Source organism: Pan troglodytes, chromosome 7, assembly GCF_028858775.2.
Source record: "Pan troglodytes isolate AG18354 chromosome 7, NHGRI_mPanTro3-v2.0_pri, whole genome shotgun sequence".
NCBI classification, from domain to species: Eukaryota; Metazoa; Chordata; class Mammalia; order Primates; family Hominidae; genus Pan; species Pan troglodytes.
In genome coordinates, this window is record NC_072405.2 from 99733878 (window position 1) to 99754068 (window position 20191).

The window sequence follows — 20191 nt, forward strand, 5'->3', positions numbered from 1 at the left end:
ACTCTAGAAAAAAGAAAGGCAAAATTTGCCAAGTAGATAAAATAGAAATTGTTTGTGTCTAGGATATGGGAAAAAAATGTTTGCAGCATAAAATTTGGGTCCTAGACAATAACAAATTAATATAAGGGACCTGGGCATTTTTAAAGATGATAAAAAATAATGCAGCTGTATTTCTTTCTGCTTTTGGTTTAGAGTCTATCTATAACAATAGTGGTAAAGGATAACATAAAAAATATAATAAACTGATACAGTTATTTCAAAATAGTAGCAATAAGTAAAAAATGTTACAGCTGTAAACCACCATATAGCAAGATCCTATTACTATCTGCTGTTGAAGTCAGCATACTGATTACAACAAAATATAGCAAAATATATAAGTGCCAGATGATCAATGGTGATGCCTTTTCTGGCGTTTGTGTGTTGTAAAAGGAAAATAAGAACCATTATCTCATTACCAGGAATAAGCTCGCTCCTGTTCTTTTCAACAGTCTTGGTGTAGACAAAATGAAGCAAGCTGTATTGTAGGACTATTTTCAACATGTCATAGATAAGGAGCTTCCCCCTCCTCTCATTTAACTTTATGTTTCAGAGGTAAGACCAGCTCTACATAGTTGCTTTACCACCTTTTACAACATGTGTTGATGATCTGTGCTCTCCTCAGGTAGTCACTGAAGTTTCTGAGTCCTGTATCCTATTTTGAATCACTCTGGTTCTCATTTAAAATAGAATTAATGAGTGTTTTGTAATTCCATGACAGTTGTGCTATGTAGAGCCCATGGTTTTTATCGGAAATGCAAAGGGCATGGCAATTAACCCACAACACCTGAAGAATAGTGTGCCTTGAAGTCAGAATTTTGAGTACTGACCTTGCCACTTCCTTGTTGTGGACAAATAACTTGCTTTCTCTAGGCCTGTTTCCTTGGCTCGCAGATGCTGATAATAATCCCTTCCCTGCTCCTTCCACAGGGTTGTCTTGAGGATAAAATGAGATTGTAGTGGCATTAACACTTTGTAATATCACTACATTAAAAACTACACAAATGAGAGATGCTATAAAGACTACAAAAGAAAATTCTTGACATGAATAAAAATTAAAGAAAAACTTTTTTTATATTGATAAAAACATTATGTAATGTTTTTGTTGATTTGCTACATGGATCAAATGTTGTGATTCTGAAAATCTTCCATAGGACTATTAAAATGCCTTCTTCCAATCATAAAATATTCAATACTAAAGGGAAAATGCAAATAAAGTATAGTGTAGTACATTAATTTAAATAATTTGCAGGTATCAAAAATAATTTGCAGGTATCAAAAAATTAAATAATTTGCAAGTGCCAAAAATTATGATTGGAAAATTGAAGTCATGAGACCCCTCCTATTTCCTTTACTAAAAAGTAAAAAAAAAAAAAAAACCCTCAAATTCATTCACACAAAGATATTGGGAATTTTTTTAACCCCCAAGGTGTACCATTGGGTCATTAAAAGGATATTAAGACCATGTATAAAAGCAATGAGTTGTTAATGGCAGATTTCTGTCATCTGGGAAAGACTGGTCTGTTTCAATTACACCAAGTAGGCAGTTACATGTTCTTACATAAAGCTACAAACTGTTTTTGTCACGTTAATGAAAGCAAAGGAAACAAGGAGTCTTTTATTGATTCTGGAGACCACGTGATACAAAGAGAAAAACACTGGTCAGGAGGGCTTCTTTCTAGTTCCAGTTCTGCCCCGTTATTAGCTGCTCTGGACCTCGAATTTCTTCACTTGTTACATTTGCCCTACCTACTCCAGAGAAAGAGAGAGACAGAGTGTGTGTGTGTGTGTGTGTGTGTGTGTGTGTGTGTGTGTGTGTGTGTGTGGTGTGTGCGAGAGAGAGAGAGAGAGAGACGGAGGGAGGGAAGAAGACAGAAATATCAAATGAAATTAAGATGAAAGTGCTTAAGTAGTAGAATTTTTCAAGAGTGAGATTATAATTTTACATTCTGGAACTATTTGCACCACACAATAAACCTGGCGACTGAAATAAAAATGTATCCGTAATCTAAAGATTAACATCTTTTTGCAAAGGAACCCACCATATATATATATATATATATATATATATATATATATATATATATATATATATATATATAATTATTTCAATCTTTTTGGGGGAACAGGTGGTTTTTTGTTATACAGCCAAGTTTTTTTGTTTTTTTTTTTTGAGACGGAGTCCCGCTGTGTCACCTAGGCTGGAGTGCAGTGGCGCAGTCTCTGTTCACTGCAAGCTCCGCCTCCTGGATTCACGCCATTCTCCTGCCTCACCCTCCCAAGTACAGGCGCCTGCCTGGGACTACAGGGACTACAGGCGCTCGCCACCATGCCCGGCCAATTTTTTGTATTTTTTAGTAGAGACGGGGTTTCACCGTGTTAGCCAGGATGGTCTCGATCTCCTGACCTCGTGATCTGCCCACCTCGGCCTCCCAAAGTGCTGGGATTACAGGCGTGAGCCACCATGTCCCACCTACACAGATAAGTTCTTTAGCGGTGATTTCTGAGATTTTGGTTCATCCATCACCCAAGCAGTGTACAGTATACCCAATGTGTAGTCTTTCATCCCTCACCCTCCTCCACCCTTTCCCCCGAGCCCTCAAAATCCATTATATCATTCTTTTGCCTTTGAGTCCTCATAGCTTATCTCCCACTTATAAGTGAAAACATATGATATTCAGTTTTCCATTCTTGAGTTACTTCTCTTAGAATGGAGTCTCCAACTCCATCCAGGTTGCTGTGAATGCCATTATTTCATTCTTTATGATCGAATAGCATTCCATTATATATATATGATATATACATAATAATATACATTATATATCATATATACATAATAATATACATTATATATGATATATACATAATAATATACATTATATATGATATATACATAATAATATACATTATATATGAGATTACATATATCACATTTTCTTTATCCACTCATCGGTTGATAGGCATTTAGGCTGGTTTCATATTTTTGTAATTGTGAATTGTGCTGCTATAAACATGTGTGTGCATGTGTCTTTTTCATATAATGACTTCTGTTGTGGGGAACTGTTAAAAATTTAACTTCTATCATGTTTTTAAAAACATGATAGAAGTTCCTATTCTGGAGGAGTGCTATCCCTGATCAGAGGAATCTGCTTCTGCTTCTCTGCTCCTCATCTCAGCTGAGTAATTGAAATACAGTTTGGTAACTTTCTCTTCCTGTACCGCACTCTCTAGAGAATGTGGATGTCCCATCTATTGTTCTAGGTCACCACAGCAGCAGCCCACCAATTCTCCATGTGTCAGTAGCCTGGACAGGACTTAGACGCTTGAGAAGGACACCATCACTCTAGACCTTAACTTCCTCACCTGAAAAATGAGAATAAGTTGGAATATGTCTTTAGTCTCTTCCTTAAAATTCTATACCCATATTTAGAACCAACAAGAAAGAAAAAAGGCTTCTTTGGCCCCATGTGGGAAATGGTCTTGTGAACCCTGCAGATCATCAGAGCCACACTGTGTAAGGAAGCTTCTGAGTCTCTCCCAGGAAGAAACCCAAATTTTGTGGGGCCCGAAGTTTATACCATTGATGTAAAAGATTCTTGTTGAAAAAGCATACAATATTTTGAATACAAAATTAAATACAGAGGTGAATATCTATTTAGAATGACAGATAAAACGTCACAAAAAATTATCAGTTTTAAAATGTTGGAAAATAAAGCAAACATCATAAAATGAAAAAATCATAATGATTTTATTACTTAATTGCTAACCTACTTCTATAATACTATTTCCTACCCTTTTGACACTATGCTCTTTCCTTCTTTGTGTGACAGTGGTATTTAAAATATTTTACATGAAGACATTATAATGATAACTCAATCTTTTCTCTCTCACAGCTAATAAAAAGTTATTTTTTATTATTGATGGTTGACATGCACAAAACATGTGACTTCACAAACCGATATATTCTCTGTAGTACTGTTGTTATCAGTGTGTGCCCTACAAATGCAAGGATTCTGAAAACCTCTACTTTATGGTTTATTACTATGAATGTTACATTGCTGCATACATTTCTGTTGTGGCAAGGCTTTGATAAGAACCAAATACTCCAATTATAGCTTTGTTCATCTGATGAACTGAAGAAGTACCTCGGCAAGCTAGTTCTGTTATTAGGATAGCTAACAATAACTTCATTATACATGAAAGTGGTTTTAAATCTCATAAATATGTTTCATTGGACACAAATTAAATGTATCCCTAATTCAACATTCAATTAGCTCAATTCAAATAAGGTCTATGCTCATTCTAATGTCACCTGTCAGGAGGAAGAGTGCTTTGCAGGAAAAGCACAAGTAGAAAGATATAGAAGACTTAACAAATTGTGGCTAGAAACACCTTAATTTTAAAATTTGATAAAACTTCACACACAAAAAAAGACTTTTCTCAGGGCTTTGGAAGGCACCATGTAAGTGCCCCTGAGGGTTATGTCTCATTGGTTTTATGGCACGTCTTCCTTCATCCTCCAATTGGCCCCAGACCAGCAGCCTGAGCAGAACACAAATCTAGACTATGGCTCTAAAAGAAGACACTGGAAGTTGAAACTGGAAAATCACATGAAAGAGCAAAGTCCAGGAGTTTCTACAACAGCTCCTAAATGTAGGATGAATGAAGTCACTGCCTCCATCTTGCATTAAAGACAATATGAAAATAGACAGCTTTTTTCCCAGACAGAAAAATAGGAAATGAGCAAGACTAGGCTATCACTGGATACTTTCAAAGGGGCCAGAGCACTGTCTTGCACTAGAGCCTACTGCCTATTGCCAATTGCAAAATGCAGTGAGATTATTGGAAGCCAGGATAAAATTAGTGATGTCTGTTAGGACACATGGGAAAGTGATACTATATGACCAGATATTTAACACTCATGCTTTGAAAAGTCAATCCAAATCACAGAATATAGGTGAAGTGAGTTGGAGGTAATCTATAGAGATTCAATCTACATTCTGAATAAAAACAGTCATCAAGAGACCAAAAATAATCCTTAAGTATGTAAGAACAAATGGAGAATACAATTCCAATGAAAAACTGTATGTATGTCCAAGTCAGTTATATACTAACAGAAATTAAAAAGTAGCATCATGAAGGAAGAAAAGACTTCTCTCTCTCCTTGTTTTGAGGAACTCAGTGGTATAGGCAGGTAAGCCAGTAGTAGTTATGTTCTGTTCATTAGACTTAAGAAGGATTTCCAAATACTCATAATTCATGAATGTAGAACGATTGGAAGAATCTGGAAAATCTTCTAGTTCTAATGGATAAAAAGATAGAATATAATATATGCCCTGACAATTCATATATGTAGGTAGAAAAGTATAATATATTAGGTCATAGGCTTTAACATGAGATTTGCTTGCAGTAATTTTATTGGGGCATGCCCTCAGGAACAACATTTGCAATGAAATGAGGAAAGCAGAATGGTGCAGAGGGAGAAGTTAACCTGCATTGCAGTTGCAACAGAGCCCTTAGCCAATTCTGCAGAATGCTCTGGGGCTGAGACAATCCTTCAGAGTTGTTCTTCAGTGAAGCAATGGGATCTCTGAACTACCACAGTAGACCTGTCATGATAGAGGTTGTCCCTGGGGTGGAGTGTATAACCTTGGTGGGGTGGGGTGTACAATTTTGGGTGAAGCAGCTCCCTGCAGATCAAGGGCAGTTCTTGGAAAAAACTCAGCTATGAGTTCTCTGCAGCCAGCACTCCCAGTAGCCAGTGGTATAAACATCATCATCCTAAAGAGGCAAATCTGGGCAGCATGTTAAACTGTCCACTACAGACAACAACATGAAGAAATAACGTAAAATTTAGAACAGCATTCTAAGCTCCAGAATCCTTTAGCCTTAGTTGATGGATCAATTTCAAGATGAGTGGCAGAGAGAGCAGAGAGAAAGCATCTTTCTGATCATCCTCTCCTATGTGAGTCTCTTCTGAATCAAGATCACATGGCTCTCAAAACTCCTTGTTAAAATGTCAATATGTCCCTTGAAAATTGTGAGGCACTGATGTAAAGGTACCAATGACCACTTTTGAGAAGAGAATAAAGGTAATGCTATATTTAGATGGACTATGCTGCAAATGTGTGTTCTCATTAGAAAATGACAATGGAGGCTTGTGTTTCACCAAAGGGCATTTTGAGGGCCATGGCTACCCTAGAAGATGACAAACTGCAAAAGTCACCTAAGGGAGTGAGAGAGCATTTCACTCAAATTTCCTATTCCTTCCTATTTTACTAGGCCAGCCCGGCTGCTCCTGTCCTGTTTTGAATATTCTATTTCTGTTTAACTACATTCTGTGATTTCTGTCCCCTGATAGCAGATGCTTGGCAAACTCTGTGGGCAATTGAAGGATTTGTTTACCTTTGCTCTGAAGCTCTGTTACACTTGTTCTTGCATTCCCATACAGGCAACAGAAGGAAAATAAATGCATAACGTAGAAAAGCAACTACCATTACCTTGAAAATAGGCTGGCTCAATACGTGTTTTCCCTTAACTGCAATTAAATATTTTTTATAATAGTGAATGCCAAATAAGTGCAATGGTCCAAGAGAAAATAGAGAAAACAAATGCCAACAGCCACCATGTGGCAATCCCAGTTGTATTTGGATATAGTCATTAACTTTTCTTCTCTAGAATTTATGGAGGAAATAATGTTATTCGTTAATATTATTCAGAAATGTTGCAAATTAAGTCTCTGTCAAGTGAATCCAAGATTTGCATGTAAAATTGTGGAATTAGGAATTTAGCAGGGTGAAACTGAGGAGATTCCTCTGCTTTTCAAAATATATTCAGTCATTTTCCAAAGAAAACTGTAGCAAGTGCAGGGTGGAAATCTCTCAGTCAATAGTCTACAGCTTTATAAAGATGATTTTTCCTTGGAGACCATGATCTGAACTACATTATTTCTATATTCTGTATTTCAGCTGAATTTTAAAATTAATTTTCAATTTCCAGACACACAAAACCACTTATTGACTACTAAAATTTCCTTGTTCTCTCTCCTTCCTACCATTGTATCTTTTTCTTTTTACAGACTCAAATCAGTCTCCTAAGGTCCTAAATGTAAGCATACCTATAAGTTGCTAGCCAAAATTATCTTAGAAAAGGTCTGTTTGACTTTATTATTTACATGAGATAAGGATTACTTTATGTACTGCCTGTGATGTTTTCTGTTTTTGCTAATAAAAAAAATACGTGACAAGCAGTTCCTTAATGATTCCTTTCAATTCACTCTTACTATTTTGCTAGGCATTTATTTCCCAGAGACCCAGACAGATATTTTTTAATGGTTAGCATGTTATACATATAACCCATAATTAGGCAATTTTGTTCACCCTGGAGGATTCTGATTATACCCAGCCATTTAATGTTTCAATTCAGTTGGTGTTTTTGCCTTTTTCTCACAGCACAGCAGATGAGAATGCCCATTATTGTCCCAATAGGGATTCAGAAAAAGAATAAATACCTAATATTTTGTTACTCTAAGATTAAGTAGGTATTTGTTATATAATATTTCCCTAATCAATTACAACTTTTACTTTGTGGTTTGTGAATTTTTATGTCTGAAGATCACTTCCACACCACAGTTGGGCCATAAAGTTCTTCTTAATTTCTATTAAGCATGGAAATTGATCATTTCTGACTGTAATTAAACATAAGATTCTCAAGAAAAGAATTCTAGCACAGAGATTTTCCTGTACACATGTTGGATAACACTTAATGAAGCAGTTTATATCCTGTTAAAACTTTATACCATGAAGTCTGTGTATAAAATGGTAATTGAAATAGTTTTAATATTTTAAAAATTATATAACTTCTCATCTAAATAACAAAGTTGGGACTGACACATAAAACAAACAGGCCACAGGCAAGTATTGTATGATATGTATTACTCTTAGTCATTACATTAATATTAATAATATTCATAGGGAATTAAACTATTAATTTTTCATAAGACCTAAAAAAGTCATATTATTGCAATAATTAAATAACAGAAAACACAATTACTATGGGACTCTAGCTGAATGCAAATAGTATTTAAATAGGTATGTTTCGGTTTTTCTGTAGTGGTATACACTCACAATTTGGCTTAGTTTTTTTTGTTCTAGCTATGTGAAATAACCCAACCAATTTTCCTCTTTGCATACAAAAGGAATATTTTGTGCAGTAAAATTCTCTCCATCTGAACTGAAGAAACTCCCTTTTCCCCTTTTTTAATCCATCTTTTAAAAGCCACATTTTAGCCCAGCCTTCAGTGAATAACACTGCTAGGGAAACAAGAGTTTTTTTAAGTCCAAAAAGACAACTTTCTTGTGTTTTCTCTCACACAATCTGGAGGATTTTTAATTACAGAGCATTACTAGCCTTATCATAGACATATCCAACCACATCCTCTTGTAGAGATTAAAATTGTGCCCAAGGTACTTTCTCCGCAGATGTATTATGCTTGAAAGCAATACAAATGAGTCATGATATTCCTGATTGTGAAACAGAAGGTTGACATACACAGCAATACCAGAAGTCAGGTGATCCCACACTAATTCTTTCCACTTACTTCTTTTAACAGTGGATAAAATTAGGTATTTGTTGTGATCAACTAGGCATTAAAACATGATTTATTTGGCTTAAGCCATCTCCATGCTTCATTCACATATTCATTAATTCAGGGCCTGCCTCCTGGGCTCTTGTGACATGCCATGTTCCTATCTTCTCCATCAATAGAGTTTTCTGCTCTATTAGTCAGGATGGGCTAGGCTGGGCTGTGATAACAAACTAAGGCTAAAATCTCAATGGCTAGACAATACAAAGATAGATTTCTCACTCATATAAAGTCTAGTGGAAATCAGGTGACTCTCCAAGGCATCTAATCTAGCCTCCAGGCAGTGACTCAGTAACCCAGCTACATTATCCCATGGCTTTGCCATCTCAGCATTAATAGTGGAAGAGATTACCTAGAGATCACACTGTTGCTGTTCTGTGCTTTGGCCCAGAAGTGATACAGGTATTTGCACTTTCAGTCTATTGGTCAGAACTAGTCATACATTTATGGGACCTGCAACCAGGGAAGGTGGCCCAGGGTGTCTGTCTGCTGGTAGAATTCTTGTTATACTCACTACTTTGCCACCATAAAACTAGTTGCCTAAGAAATTATGAGTCAATCTCTTTTGACTCTTTAAGTGAAAAGAGCGCTTGAAACATCACCATTTATTGAAGTGATTTTGTTTGTTTTAATGAAATAAGTGTAACTACTGAGTTAGGTAATTAAATAGCTTATATAATTTGAACCTTCATCATTAGCTGGAGTACAGTGGCACAGTCTCAGCTCACTGCAACCTCCACCTCCCGAGTTCAAGCGATTCTCCTGCCTCAACCTCCTGAGTAGCTGGGATTACAGGTATTCGCCACTACACCCAGCTAATTTTTGTATTTTTAGAGGTTTCACCATGTTGCCCAGGCTGGTCTTGAACTCTTGACCTTAGATGATCCACCCACCTCAGCCTCCCAAAGTACTGGGATTACAGGTGTGGGCCACCACTCAGGGCCTTCATATATTATTTTTAAACTCTTTAGATTTTTAAAAGTTAAACAAAACATTACTTTTAAATTTCATCTAGAAATGTAAAAACCAGTGTTAATAGAGATACATTTATTTGCAATGCATCTTTTTCCCTTTCAAAGAGCCCCAATGTCCCATCTGTATTACTACCAGTAGGTGTTAAAATGACTGTTTATCTTTAGTGATAATTAGTTCATTACTTCTTAATTAATTATTAATATCTGCAATGTTTCTACCCAGGCGACCTAAGGATTAAGAAGAAATCCTGCTCCCTTGTCTTTCTCATCTTTCATTTACAAGCAATCATTAAATTCTGTCAGTTCTACTTCATCAATATCTCTCAGATCTGTTCATTTCCTGGCTTCTCCATTGTCACAATATCTTATTTCACATTTCTGCCATCTCTCACCTGCATAACTATGAAAACCTCCTAACTTACTTTTCTGAATCTTATTTTGCACATCTCCAATCTATTCTCTGCTCCTCATCTACAGTTTGGTAAATACAGCAATCTAGTTGTTCATGTGTGTGTATATTCAAATGTGGTCACATAATCATCATCAGCCACTAGTTTATGTCATATTCTGAGCATAGAATACCAAGGCTTAATATGTCCTGCCAACCTTTCCAGCTTCATCACTGCCAACCTCACCTACAGCGCCTATTGAGATCTAATTGTTCTCAGAATCACACTTCTCTCATTATTGGAGAGATTCACTATATCTCCTTATGCCTGAAATATTCTGACTTCATGGCTCCCACTCCCAACTAATTTCTCTTTATTTTTTGGGACTTGGTTTAACAGTTGTCTCTAAACATGAGTGAGGCCCTCTTCCTTCAAGCTTTCACACTTTGTGCTGGCCCATCATATCATAACTCTCATTGCACAAGATGGTAATTTCCTCCTTGTTGTGGGCCTCTCGAGTTACATCAGCATTGTTCAAAGTGTGGTACAAAGAGCACCTTTATCTGAATCACTTGGGGAGCTTGTTAAAATTGTACATCCTAAAATACCACTTTAGATCTATGGAATCAGAATCTCTAGGAGTAAGGGCCAGGACTCCATATTTAAACAAATTACTCAGGTAATTCTAATCCTACTACATTTGAGGAACTACTACAATAGGGCTGCATGTCCTCTTGGAGACAGACTGGGGCTTGAATATTTTCTTCCTGTGCATCTTCTTCTGTTTAGCACGGTGCCTGGAGCAAGAAAGAACTATGGATATTTTAACCATTTGCGACTTATTGGTCAATATCTCCACAAACCTGATCTTCATAACTCAACCAAGACTAAGCCTAGATTTAATTGGCTCACTAAAAATATGAAAACAACCTGAGGTTTATGAATTCATCATTAAACTGTAGGTGTTTCTAATTTACCAATCATTGTTTTTTACATGTTTCTACTTAAGCTTTATTTCTAATTGTTACTTAACATATGTGAAATTATAAAACAAATTCTGTTTTCTAGAATTACCTTACATTTTTGTTAACATGAAAGTGTGACTTCTAAACATTTTTAAAATTTTAATTTAAAATGCTCTGCTAAAGTTATACTTGTATAGTTTTTACACTTAACATGTCTACAGATATTCCAGATACCTAAGATATTACTATATTTATTTCTAAGATTCATGCATTCATTCATTGGACAAATATTTAGAGAGCATATACTATGTGTCAAACACAACGTTAGGTATTGCATATATATTGGTAAACAAAAGAGAAGTAGTTGTTCCTGCCCTTAAGAGTGCACATTATTATTGGGACACAAGCATTAGATAAACAAACAAATATATGTGTTGGTGGAGGAAGTGTGTATGTGTATGCATTACACAAAATGTGAAGTGCCAGGAAAGAAATAAAAAGGGGTGTTATGTGGGAATAATAAGATCAAGGGCTTATTTAATGTCTACCCACGGCTTCCCTGGAAAAACATTTCTGCTGAAGTTGAAGGATAAGTGAAGTCGTCAACGTCAATGAGAGACAGATGGAACAATAAGCACAAAAGCCCTGGGACAGAAACTTGGGCATTCATGACCTAAAAAAAGCCCAAGGTATTTGAAGGATCACGAGCAAGGGGGGAAGTGGCCCAAGATGAGGTTGGAGCCACAGCTTCAAGTCAGGTCAGGATGGACCTTGCCAGCCATAGTAAAAGAATATGAATGTTCCTCTAACAGCAATGGGAAGTTACACCAGGGTTAAACAGGGTTGACATATAATTTAATTTTTAATTTTTAAGAGAGCATTCTCTCTGAAGTATAGAGAATTGAATTTAGAAAACGAAGAGAGTATTAAACAAAGGGATTAGATGGACATTGCAGTTGTTCAGATATGAGAGGGTAGACTCTGATGTTGGCAATTAAGAGAAATGAGCAGATTGAGGTATATTTTGGAGATTATAGCAACAATAACTGCCCATGGGCTTGACCCCACAAGAAGAGGGAGTCAAGGTGGGGTTAGCAGGGAGGGAAGTCAAGCTTCTGAGTTGAAAGCTTCATAGTCCCGTCAACTGCAAGCAGGAAGTCTGAGGGAGAGATAAGCTGGGAAGTAGAGGAGATTACAAGAGTTCAGTTTAGGACATGCCTCTGAGACATTTAAGTAGAGATGTCAAGTAGGTACTTGATTAATTGGTATAAAATATAAACCACAGAGGAAGCTCAAAATGTTCTCACCACTTCAGTCGTATTCTGAGATTAATGTTAGCAGCATTTCCATCTTATTATTATTTTTGTCGATACCATGGTCCATTTTTACAATTAATGTAGGGATAAACCTCTAAATTTAACCCCCTTTACCCTGCTGCGTCTTTCTACCCTGAAGAAACTCAGAAAACAAAACAAATTTATTCAAATTCTAAAGTCATTTTATATTTGAACTGGAGGAAAATGAACACATATATTTACCTCTAGATATTTCTGTGAGCAAAGTATGAATTAAAAAATTGGCATTCAAATTCAAGAAAATATATGCATTTTCTCATTTTACTGTTGAATATTCTTAATGTCTCTGTCATTTTACAGACTCCAAATTAACTGCAATGACAGCTGTTTTACATAAGAAAGAATAAATTAGTAACTGAGCTCAACAAGCATTTATTGAGCATAAACTTGATGGATAACAATAATAATAGATCACTTTTATTAAGGGCTTACTAAGTTACAGACATAATATTCAATGCTTTCTCATATAAGTTTTAGATTGAATTTCATAAGAAGTCTGTAAATACTATTATAACCCCCATTTCACAAATGAAGAAACTGAGACTTAGAGAAATTAAATAATTTTTCTAAAAGCACACAGCTAAGGAGTGGCAGAAAGAGGATTCTAATACAGTTCATCATACATCAAAATTTTTGCTGTTAACCATGAAGTTAGGCTGCCTAGAAACTACGAAGGATGAAAAAAGAATATAACTTATTTAAAGTGTTGATAATCCAGCCTAAGAAGGAAAATGTGGGAGAAGGAATTAAGATCTGTTGAAAGCCTGTAACTATCCTTTGACCTACCTAAGGCAAAGAAGCATTCCCTCCTCTTTAAACCACCACCTCCCTCACTTGCTTGCTCTACACCCAACAATATGAATACAGAGCCGGCCTGTGTAGGCTCCAGGGCACTAAGAAGGTCGTACTTGCAGAGATGAGGCTGCAACCCCAGGAGAGTGGCTGGTTTCCCATCTCAGGCTGAACACTGATGGAAGAACCAGAGCAAACAATCCAGATTGTTAAGTGTCAAGAAATTGATGCCTATGAAACAGAGAAATAGAGCTTTCCATGTGCTCAAGACTTATTCACTGGAAGGCTTTATTGGAATTTAGGACTAAATCCTCGTTAGTATGTGTTATGTTGCTTGGCCTTCCCTTCTTCATTATGTATCTTCCTCAGGGGCTTTACTGGAAAAGATACATGGATTCAGGGATTTCTAGGGCCATGGTCTAGTAACATCAATGCCATCTTTAATGGAACCACATCCCATTAGCCTTAATACCTGCAATGTGCTAGGACTTTGAATACGGTTGATCCTCTGCTTCACAGCGCTTGCTTGGTTTAGTAGTACCATTATGCCTGCTATACTTAGAGGCTCATAGTTTGGAACTCTAAGAAGCTAGGATTCAAATTTCCTAACCACAGAAGATTCTTATATATTCAAAAATTAACCTCTCCTGACTGCTGTGTGTGCTGGTGTGATTGTAGATGTATTATAGAATTAAGAGAACAGCTTCTGTTTTGAATTGTGGTAAGATTACATTATAAGTGTAAAATTTCACGCAGCACACTCAATTTCTTTGTGCCTCAGTTACCAAAGGCACAAAATGGTAGTGATAAGATAGGATCACAATAAAGATCAAGTGATGTATACACTAGAGTGCTTACATCAGGCCTGATACACAGAAAATATATTATGTACTAAAACATACACCCATTTCATTTTGCACAAACCTTTTTAGCTGTAATTACAAAACTTTAGACATTCTCTTAATTGCTTATCTGTATTGCCTCATTGTTGCCTATGTTACTGAAATAATCAACATATTCCATAAAAAGATTACTTATTGTTTCATTGTATTACCAATTAAATTAACTCTCTGCATCTCTCATTTGGATCTCTACCTGTTTTTAGATGCATTTCTTTATAATGTAAAGATTATTCACCTGTATTTCCCATAGTTACTATGTGATTCCAACTCTGCATGGGCAGCAAATTTTTTAACATATACTTTTTAAATTTTAACTTCATAAATATCCTCAAGGTATATTTTATTATCCCCATTTTACAAAGAAGGCAAATATATGCCCAATACTGTGTTAAAAGTCTTCACCAAGATTCAGACCAAAACTATGCTACTTCCCAAGTTACTCTGAATAAATAACAATTACAAAATAAACTAAAAATAATAATTAAGTGCTAAATGAAGAGGGCTTGACCTGAGTGCAAATGTGATCCTAAAAAGAGAAGCTCAGTGAAGGTACACAGTTTTTTAAGAATGACTGCAAGGGGAAAGCAAGATATGAGCTTGTCCTGACAGAGAGGTTTGGTGAGCTGGCAGATTAATTATGGCTTTGCCTAAATACATGGAACTTGAAAACAAAAAGTGATAAATACAGGGCACAATAAAGAGTACCTACCTGAGCAAAAGCTAACTGTTGAGAAGCTATAGGAGATGTGGCTAGATCTTAAAATGGGCCAGTTTGTAAATGTCCATAAAAACTAAGTGATGAATTCTGAAATTAATAAAAACAACCTTTTCTTTTTGGTGATTTTTTTAACACTTTATTTTCTCTATGGATATGATACTTATTCCCTTTGGCTTCATAGCAATTCTCAGGTATGCCTCAAATTTCAATTGAAATGCTTTCTCCTCCAGGATGTCTTCTCCAGTATCTTCAGGCAGAGTTAAGCACACCATCTTCTTTTCTCCCTTGGTGCTTAACAGGGAGAGTGCAGCAAGTTTCCCATTAATCTAATGATTTCTCAACTATTTGTGTTCTCCAGTGAGTTGTGGAAACACTGGAGGACAGGAAATATGTTATATGTGGTTTTTTGTATCCTAACATTCATCTTAATGTCTAGCACACAGCAGGCACTTAATAGATGCTTGCTGCTTGAATGAATAATCAAATGAATGGTTCTGTAGAAGAGAAATGATACTGAAAGCGCTATCTGATAAAAACACAAAGAATGGACTGGAACAGGAGACATTTACAGGCAGTCAAATTGTTCACGTCATAAATGCATCAGGAGTATGATTTGGATGATATGTAGGAAGTGCTCTGTTACATGCTGATGCTGAATCACTGATCATACAAGAATAGCTTAATCCTGTGACCCTGACTCTCCAAAGTTACCCTATCAAAAATCACTAATGTGAAAAATTACTTTAGTTTAAATAGATTTGACAAATGAGGCAAATACGATTTAATTTGAATCAAAGGTTTTAAGGCAAAAATTCTTCAGCATTTTTTTCTAATGAGGCTCATATGACTTAACAGGACGACTTAAAAAACAATTGCTAAACTGAACTGTTCAAATCTTTTGGATTTTTTTTTTTGCTATGCATAGTCTGTAGCAATAATTAGAATTTACCATGGAAAAGTTCATTATATTGAAATCTACAAACAAAATAAAAAACTATAGCACTGTAAGAGCATACTTTCCCAAATCCATTTATTTTATTATGTCTTGCTTATCCATAATGTACTATGACAATATGGCATTCTTGGGGGAGAAAAAGGAAAAGAATGAATTTCCATAGCCTCATTCCTAACTGTGGCCTCAAGCAATAGAAGATTTTTAATGTGCCAAACAATTAAGATTCTCCATTGCACCAAATGAATTGGCCTAAATGAAATTTTATTTATTATACCTGGTGAAATCATTGCATCTCCCTTCCTAAAGAATAAGCCACTTATTAAGAATAAATTGTACGTGGATTCAAGTTAAACATTAATATTAAAATATATTTTGCTTTAAAAATGTGTACGTTTATGAAATCATCCATTTTTATGGGGAGGAAGGATAATTTAATTGATTTCCACCACTGCTCAATGAATACGACCAGCTTCAGGCAAAATCCATTAGAGGAACATCTCTACCAGAATGAAACACAAATTCAATGAACACTTATATGCAACATTTGGAAATTCAGGCTCCAGGCTGATGAAAGTGATTCAAATGACTGCCTCTCATTAAATGTTGAGAGCAAAACAGAACTGATCTGTCACTCTAAATGAGCAACTCTTTCAACTGTTATACAGGGTAGAATAGTATCTTGAACATTTCTTTCTTATAAACAAATTAAGGTAATAATCAATGCAGTAATTCAATCATTACATAAGGTAATGAAAAGACTTAACCAGAAAATGTGTAAATTAATATACAGAGAATATATATTCTAAAATTAGAAAACAAATTAAAGAAGCCACATTAGTAAAACAGAACTAATGAATGCCATAAGATTTTTTGTTCTCCGTATTGTTCCCAAACATTAAATAAATCTAAATTTATTCTTGTTTTATTAAAATTGCATATTTAAGAAAAAGATTATAATAACTGATTTTAAATTGTGTGTTCTTTGTATTTGTGTAATCAAGGAACATCACTTAAATTCATTTTCTATTTTTTGTGGCAATTGATTTTTAAATTGTGTGTTTATTGTATTGGTGGCATTGAGGAACATCACTTTAATTCATTTATTATTTTAAACATGTAACCAAAAATCTCCTTCTATCTTTTAGATCATTTCAATAATATTGAACATAAGTAGTCTGGAAAAGAAAGGATAAAAAATTGCTAGCTAGTACATAAAGAGTGGTCAAAGAATGACTAGATGACAGAGGTAGTTTACGGCATGAGTTTTTTAAATAATATATTTTCTTGTCAGTGAACAAAGAGAAATAGGGAAGACAGTGCTTTCTGAGAATACATAGGGAAGGTACAAAGAAAAGAAGGAGCAGGAGTGATTTAACAGGTGTAACGCTGAAGAGAGTGGTAAGATGAACAACGAGAATGAAGAAAGGAAAGAAGTAATGATGTAAGTAAATATTACTCAGAAAAGGAAAAGGATCTAGCCAGGGTGCTCAGAAAATTCTCTCTACACCTCCTAGAACCCTACCATCCTATATATAGGACAAATCATCCCATCTAACGTATCTAAAGCTTTTGCAACCTTCTCCATCCTATGGACTTTGCCCTTCCCATTTCCACTGATATCCACTAGAGTACTTCCCTACCAGTGGCTCTCAAAGTTTTCTAATTGTGCTCCACACATGTGCTTCTCATGCCTACAAAAATCTAACAAAAAAGGAAAAAGACTCAGAATTCTTAGGTCATCATAGGGATAGCTAAGAGGATTCATCTTTATGCCTTCCTTTACTAAGGAGTCTTTCAGACTTGAGGTGATGGTCAAGATGGATGATTCAGACCAAATAGACATCATGGGGAAGCATGGACCTTCCTTGGAGGAAGAAGGTCTGTGTTCATTCCAGCCACCAGATCCACTATCTCCTCTTTTCCATCATGTTCTTTCCACAAGAAGTTACCTTTTAGTATTGCACTACCCAGGCTTCCTTATTCTCTGGCTTTCATTTTGTTTTGGCTAATGAGAATGGCTGACAAAAGTTGGAAGTTAGAAAAGGAGACACTGATTGGGCGTTACTGACATCCCACCTGATTTATCAGTCTGCTGCTGGCATTCAATAGACATTGCCATCATCACAGCAGCCACTCTTCCCTGGATCCAAGCTGTCTCCCAGCTCTAACAACCAATTCTTTCCTCTTGCCCCTTCAAGCCTAGGGGCAGTAACAGTTTCCCCTGAAGCCAGTCTCTGATATAGTAGTCTTTGATCATTTACTCAACTCTATGCACACAACAGTGATTGTTCTACTCATAAATGTCTCTCCAATTAAACCCCCTGGGTGCGCCATCTTTTGCTGTCAGGACCCTCACTGACATCACACATCATACTCCTTCCCTAAGAAGCTCTGGGAAAGCCAGAGTGCAGAATGCCAAGGGGTCACTCTGGAAGGGCAGAACTGGAAATGACCACTCTATGAACATCACCCCACTTCTTCCACTGACCAGGATGAATCTACTCAAGATATTTGCCAGAAATGATTGCAAGATCCCTCAGCATATATCCCATATGTTATTGACAAAGAAGAGGAGGTTACTAAGAATGTACAATGTGATACTGGTGGATATTTAAAACAAACAAATACAAATATTACCCATATCTTTACCCTGCAAAGATGTCAAGCAATATTTTAATGGTCATTCTATCATAGTTCCTTATTTATTTTATTTCTTGCAATATTACAAGCTACTATAGTTATAGAGGTGTTTTCATTTGCTTTGCTCCCTTGATTGTTTATGTCTGTCTCACTCACTGCACAGAAGTCATGTCTGCATTCTTTATTGTGCATCCCCAATATCCAAGCAGAGCACCTGGCACAGACAGTCATTCAATTAAAATATTTGTGAAAGAACTATTAAAAATAGGTTTTCTTAAGTATATATTGTGCTCATAGCCAAGGGGAAAAATCCAAAAAGGAATACAACCGCAATGGGGTATGATAAAATGCTGTGTACAAGATAATAAATTGAGAACTTTATGTCCATTATCCATGTAATTGTCCTCACCATCCAGTGGAATCATGTATTATTGTTATTCCCATTTACAGATAAGAAAATATTTTCAGAGAAGATTAGTAACTCACCTAATTTCAAACAGCTAGTAAGTGAGAAATTAGGACTTGAGCTTATATTTATCTTATTCCATTTCATGGTAGTGCTGAGTACTGATTCATTCAATTAATATTTATGTGAGCGCTTATTTTGTACCATATACTATTCTAGGAACTTGGCATATTGCAGTAAACAAAAGCAAAAAATGTCTCTCTCTTTATTGTGCTGGCATTCAAGGTTGCAAAGAAAAAACAACAAAAGTCAATAAGATACATAATAAAATGAGTCATTATTTTTTTGAAGACAAAGCAGAGTAGGGGTATAGAAATAATGAGGAGACTGCTATTTTAAATTGAGTAGTCAGGGAAGACCACTCTGAGAGCTGCGCAGTTGCTAGCCCATTTAACACCTCTAGGCACATTAGAAAAAGGCACATCTTCCTCCAGGCGTATGCCCCCTTTCCTTGGCCATCAGCATGGCTCTCTGTTTCCGCGGCAACCACACAGTCCAGGTTCTCATTTTCTCATATTTTGTTAACTGCAAGTTTTCTGATTTCTCTGTCTACCTTTAGGCTCTTCCTCTCTTAAGCTCTCATGACCACTGCTATCAGATTAATTTTAATTAATCTTAATTAATCTACCCTAGCAAACCAAGGAGATGTTGGATTTCAGCCCCCATTTTAATCTTACAATTGCAGCTTTGTGTAGAGTTCACTGATGCAACGGCCTATTTGAGGAGGGGATGTTTGATCAAAGGCCTGAATGAAATAAGGAAATGTGATGTAAAGAGCAATTTAAAAAAAAATCCTAAGACTAGAGCATGTTTGGTACATTGTAGGCACAGCAAAGAGACCAATGTGATGGGGTGAGCAAGGAAGGGGAAAGGGACATGAAAAGGGGTTGGAGAGGTGGCCATTATAAGCCTGGTAAGGACTTTGCACCTTATGCTAAGTGTAAGATAAAGCCATTCAGGTAGAAAGATATTTTCACTTAACAGGAAAAACTTCTTCACATGAAGAAGTAAGATTTGACCTGAAAGTATAAGAATGAGTTACAGTCGGCCAGGCACAGTGGTTCACGCCTGTAATCCCAGCACTTTGGGAGGCCGAGGCGGGTGGATCACGAGGTCAGGAGATCGAGACCATCTGGGCTAACATGGTAAAACCCCGTCTCTACTAAACATACAAAAAATAAGCCGGGCGTGATGGCAGGTGCCTGTAGTCCCAGCTATTCGGGAGGCTGAGGCAGGAGAATGGCGTGAACCTGGGAGGTGGAGCTTGCAGTGAGCCAAGATCACACCACTGCACTCCAAGCTGGGCAACAGAGCGAGACTCCGTCTCAAAAAAAAAAAAAAAAAAAGAATGAGTT